The sequence below is a fragment of the Saccostrea cucullata genome, unplaced genomic scaffold (assembly GCF_032062105.1).
Source record: "Saccostrea cucullata isolate Sc308-1 unplaced genomic scaffold, CSIRO_AGI_Scuc_v1 ctg17959, whole genome shotgun sequence".
Classification (NCBI taxonomy): domain Eukaryota; kingdom Metazoa; phylum Mollusca; class Bivalvia; order Ostreida; family Ostreidae; genus Saccostrea; species Saccostrea cuccullata.
In genome coordinates this window covers 1-6,057 of record NW_026934120.1, presented here as the reverse complement: position 1 = coordinate 6,057, position 6,057 = coordinate 1, and the positions used below count along the sequence as shown (strand labels likewise).

Sequence of the window (6,057 nt, the reverse complement as noted above, 5' to 3'; positions counted from 1 at the left end):
TCGTGGCAATTTTAGCAGCAAATATAAATAATCATGTATTAAATAGATTCTGAAAATTTCAGCTCGATCAATAAAGTATGAAGACGGAAATATGAAAAACCTCGATCTGCCCCGGCTTTTAATTTGCCCCGGCCCGGGTTTGCCTACCCATTTTACCAACATTCAGATTATACGATAATTTTCACTTCCGGGTACATAAAATGAGGAACTGTGTTAGTGTGTATTTAGTTAAGCATGTTTCTGGTTTATACAAAGCTTCTGAGGAAAAGTTAAGTAGTTATACAAAGCAGAGGGGTTCTCCGACTTACGATGGATGAATTGCGTGTCATAAAAGCTTGGGTGCGAGTGTCCACCAGGAAAAATTCGATCGACGAAGTACAGGTAAACAATCAGAGAATGTCAACTGTTTCTTGTTTATTTTGAGAGAAAATGAAGTGTTTCACTTTATACTTGAATGAAATAGATTCATAATCATCCTTCGCCTAAATTTATTAACAGATTTTTCTCGAATTCGAGGACGATAATGTTATTATCGGCTGATTATAGAGGAGAAGTTTTGTCAGTGTCCGATGGGTACAAACGTCATATTGTGGAGCCTGCATGCATCACTTTTGCATCGGTAAATATATTTTTTTAAATTAAGATTTACCTGTTGTGTGTCACCTATAGGATCACCTATTTAAGATCTATTTCCCAAAGATAAGATGTAATATTATATTTTTTGCTATTTGAAGTATTTCGCTGCATTCAACATTTAACAAAATTCAAATCACTTCAATACAATAAACATACATGTGTAGAATTTCGGGCTTTATGGACCATGGATATCAGCCTGGATAGCTCAGTGGTTAGACACCTGACTAGTAATACACAGGTCCAGCACAATACCCCAATAAAGGTATATAGCTTGAATAAGCTATATAGCTTTATCAAGGTATCTAAAATACCTTGATCAAGGTATTTTATGTCATGAAAATTAAAAAAAAATCTTTAAAAAAAATTAATTACTGAGAGTCGAGTTCTGAGTTGTTGTCAGTATATTCACCCATGCATGTTAAGTGCTCAAACATAAACAAATCAGTATAAAAATGTCATGTGAGGAGACGTTTTTTATGCTTTCTTTTTGATACCAGAGTGTTTTTCATGCACGAGTGGACACACTGACAAAAACTAAGAACTCAACTTTCAGTATTTAATTTTTAAAGAATTTTTTTGAATTTTCATTCCATAAAATACCTGGATCAAGGTATTTTAAATACCTTTATAAAGCTACATGTATATAGCTTTATCAAGCTATATACCTTTATCGGGGTATTGTGCTGGACCTGATACAGGGGTCCTGGGTTCGATTCTCGTTCCAGCCACAAGTTTTCTCATGCATTTCTCTTTTCTTACTACATTTGGTGCTGTGCCATGCCCTGGAACTGACAGGTGAAAGACCTGCCAGGGATGAGCCGGGGTTGGGGTCTAAAGACCTTTAAGGAGGGAGGAATGTGGCGGTCAGCGGGGTTCGATTGCCGGTGGCCAGATAGCTCAGTTGGTAGAGCACCTGACCGGAGTTTCATGTGGCCTGGGTTCAAATCCCAGTCTGGTCTACTGCATTTTCTCCTCTTTATTTATTCATCAATCTCATACAATTATATACATTAAAACTTATTTTATAGCAGAAGTACAAGGGAACCAGGCAGTAACAAAGATGAAATATGCTGTTGCTGAAAGATCCAGTCAAGCACTAAACTGACTAAACTGACTTGAATGATCAGACTCCTTAAAAATGCAAATCAAATACAGGTATGATCAGATGCAGCAGAATAAGTTCTAGGACATATATATGAAAACAGTGTGTAAAACAAATATTTTTAAATCCATTTTTTTTTATGAAAAGGCCTTTGACATTTTTTGGTATAAAAAGGACAATTTCATTCTGTTTTTCTTGTAAAAATATTGATAAAATTTAATGAAGAAGGTTAAGTTTTGTATTAAATATCCAATAAATGGATATTTACCAGATTTATAACTCATTACACCTAAATTATCAGTAATGCATACTGGAACAACTGTGCAATACTTCGAATGAAATTTTACAGAAGTTTTGTAAATTACAGGTTTTTGTCAGCTTATCTGGAAATCTTAGGACATCACTGATTAGTCTAATTTGATCAAGAATTCATCCAGCATGAAGACCAGCCATGTGCCTCACTTGTGATGACATTATTAAAGGTAAGTAACCCTATCAGCAAAGAATTGACAAGAAAATCCTTCAAAAGATTTTCATTTAAGATACTTATTCAATTGGTAGTTTAAATTCCTTGTAAGCGTATTTTTTAGTGAGGCATGATCAGCTAGGTTTCTGAAATTGCTAAAATTGAATATCACTTAAAATTAAATGTGTTTTAGGTGTAATAATTATGTTAATGAAAATACTTAAATACAAATATTATAAAGTTAGTAATCTTTTAAAAATTGCTACAATTACTTCTCGCTAAATAGAAAATACCAAATTTTAAGGACAAATTACTAAATTTCCATCATGATCTCACTAAAATTTCCACTTGTACCATATTTTAATTTCTGTAAAATGTTTTGTTACATTTCATAAAAACAAAAAATATATATTTAAAATCAAAATCATTTTATTTCAGCACCTGACTGTGGGAATATGGGATTGAAAACATAACTTGGGTCTGTATTATTGCATCAAAGACCAATCCAGGTTTACGTATAAAGTGAAGGAAAACAGTCAAGCATCATTTGGAGCCACGTGTACATATGTAACTGCCTAGGCGCCTTCACAATATGTCCTGTTATCTAAGAAATCACACTGACCAGTTGTACCTATGATGTCGGACGAGATCCTGATAAAAACTTCTGTTGCACTCATCACTAACTGCAAAGAAATGAAATTTTTAAATGACTTGTATCAACACTTTTGTACTACATCTTGCTTGTATTTTCAGGTCTTGTTAGCCTTTATTTTCCTTCAAACAAAATTTTATAAGTACTAACCTGCAGGTGTAAAATGTTTGAAACAATTTGCAGCAGTTGATTCACTTGATTGAGGTCACAATTCCACCGGCAAAGATTACATTGGGTATTTGTAGCTGAATGGTGCCAAATAAAACACTTTTCACAAGAACCTGGCAAATGTATTAGAGTGGAAGTAAGCATCTACACAAAAAATGAATACTTTCTCAAATATTAACAGTGATATATTATGCCTGTGTACATTCTTAATATATTAATATATGACTAATTACACAAGTAACTAGCAAATATACAATGTCAACTTCCTTAATTTTTTTCTCAAGTTCATGTATAGTGTATCAAAATAAACATGCAATATTTGTCTTGTTACTCTGAAATATTTTTAAGAAAATGTCATTTGTTGAAACAAGTGTGCGAACACTCTGCACAGTTAGCTATTTTTATGGAAAAGTTACATGTACCTACATGTATCGACATGCATTTTGAATCATAGGGATGTAATGTTAGGCACACCGAAGGAGAAAAGTAATTGTTAACAAATGTTTTTACCAATCAAATTTGATATTTAATAAGAAAGTATGTACCAAATTTAACTAGTATTATGGTTCATTCAACTTAATTTATTTATCATTGTATGTTAGCTTTCCTGAATTTGATAAATAAATGAACTAGTAGGTTTGATAATAAAAGAGCAGCCCAAAATTTACTTGATACAAAGGAAAATAAATTCCATCATTAACTACTTGGAAGCTGTCACACTCTTCATGAGTATAAGAATTATGAGAAATACTATACATAATGTAAACATATTACATTTAGCCATATATTTTATTTAGTGGAAAACATAGTCCGCCTATCCAAGTACATCACTAAATGTCTTGAATATGAATTTAATAACTAGCACATTCCGATATCTAATAGAATGATGATAACTTGTTGAAAATTGAATTTCCACCAAATATTATACACACCAAATGTAATACATATTCAGTATGTATGCCTCATGAACAGAACAGATCTATACCGGTATATTGATAACACATTCAGTCGAAGTGTTGTCCCTTTTTCTGTATCTGCTGGATCCCTATAAAATATGATGACAAATGTAAATAAAATGTTCTATCGTTAAAGTATGAATGTCCTATGGACCCAGTCATTGCCTTTTTGGAGACAACATTAGATTTATCTATCTGACAAATGCCTTCATTAAAAATATTCCTATTTCTAATTCCTATTTTAAGAAAGAAAAAAAGTCTGTCTCATAATTGTAAGAGTATTCGGGAAGGGAGTCATAAGGCTATACAAGTTATATTGAAATTGAATATATATAGAGTAACATGAAAGAAGTAATATTTGACATTTTTATATCTGGATAGAGTCAGTGTTCGAAATTCGGAATTATTTTCTGTGGGTCCAAAGGACCCACTGATAAAGGGTCTACACAGGTCCTTCCAAGGCAGCATTGGCCCCAATATAATACCATCAAATATTTTGGAGAAATAAACTTTAATTGACAATCTTGATAAGTTTATCAATTCTCTACCAATAAAAAATCATGTTGTTTAACGAAAAAACAAAAAAAAAAACAAAAAAATACAAAAAATATGCTCATTTTACTGTAAACATACTTTTTGTTTCCAGTAACATTTAAAAAAAAAACTAAAACAAAAACAAAAAAAACATGGTCTGTCTGTTAGTTGTTTTTTTTTTTTTTGCCTAATGTATGATCTCAATCATTGAAGCATAATCTAGTTTCTATTTAATACCTAAATAAGAGGGCCAAACATCCCAGGACTGAAGTAAACAGGTGGGATATTTACAGTAGACACCCAACATGGCTGTCTTGAGATGGAAAACGAAGCTAAACAAATGGGAGGAGGAAATGCTAGATGATATAAAAATGATCATTCCTCTTAATATTTAAGTGAAGGTTGACTAGGATGACATATTTATATTTCAACTAAAGCTACAATTTACATTCTTTATAAAAATTGCATCAGCTGATTGAAACCAGCGGTACAGATATGGTAGCAATTTGAATGTGTCGGTCGGGTTATAGGATAGAAACATATTTTTAGGCCTTCTTTCTTTGCAAATCATCATCGGCCCAAAATCATTTCAAGGACCCATTTAGTCATACTATACATGAGTCCTTCCGTTTGTACGTCGGCGCAGGACCGACGGGCCGACGCTAATTTCGAACACTGGATAGAGTTACATAACAAGTAAATCTATTTATTTCTAATGTAATAAAAGTATAATACATAGGCTTTAGCCCCCCTTTTATTGCAAATATATACATAATATAGACATTGAAAATTGGTGTTTACCTTATTTTGTTGGTTAACCCCCCCCTTCTATGTACCCGTCCCGTGTGCTAAATAAATGAAACAAATTTGAGAAACCAATCTTTAGGGAACGTTTTTGTTTGGAAACACATTATTTCAGCTTTAAAAATATTTTAATTTTCCTTTATGCTTTAAAATGTTTGCCAACCACACTGCTTATCGTGGCCCATTCGGAATGGCTTATATGTACGTCGTTTAATAAAACAATAAAGCAGTTAAACGCTGTTTACCTGTATCAATCAATCCATTATATCCTCTTCTTTTCAATAATCGGTAAACAAACGACATGATAGGATCTGCTAGTCCACCGCGAGGCTTAAAACTAAATGCCAAGCGGTAAAATCATTGTCTCCAAGAACGCCAAGTACCCGGAAGTTAGAAAACGAAAGTGAAAGTAAACGAGACTTACAGACCCTATTACATGAATGTTAAATATTTTTTATTCAAATTGTTCTAACTCCGCAGAAACGCACGGTGACTTAAAACTTTCATATCATATAACCGACCGCCTCCTGGCGGCCGGTAATGACAGTGTCCCTGTTCTGCTATGGGAAACCCAAAATATGTGTTGGATCAAAAAGTAGAACAGGAAGAGCAATGGCAATATGTAATAAAGATTCTGTGAAAGTCTCATCAAATTTCATTCTGTGGTATGAGAGGAGTTGCGGAAAAGAGATGGTTACCCCAATGGACGGATAAACGAACGGACGGACATCCCGATTAC

At 33.2% G+C, this 6,057-nt stretch overlaps 1 long non-coding RNA gene across 2 annotated transcripts; it reads left to right on the top strand.

The window, feature by feature from the left end:
- The first annotated feature begins 232 nt into the window (after positions 1 to 232).
- On the top strand, positions 233 to 2,147 carry LOC134239977 (uncharacterized). Of its 2 annotated transcripts, XR_009986328.1 has the most exons (4): positions 233 to 375; positions 547 to 619; positions 1,665 to 1,791; positions 2,106 to 2,147. It is a non-coding gene; the product is annotated as an uncharacterized LOC134239977 (long non-coding RNA). The 2 variants fall into 2 exon arrangements; XR_009986327.1 differs by lacking the exon at positions 233 to 375 and having other exon boundaries at positions 443 to 619.
- The last annotated feature ends 3,910 nt before the right edge of the window (positions 2,148 to 6,057 follow it).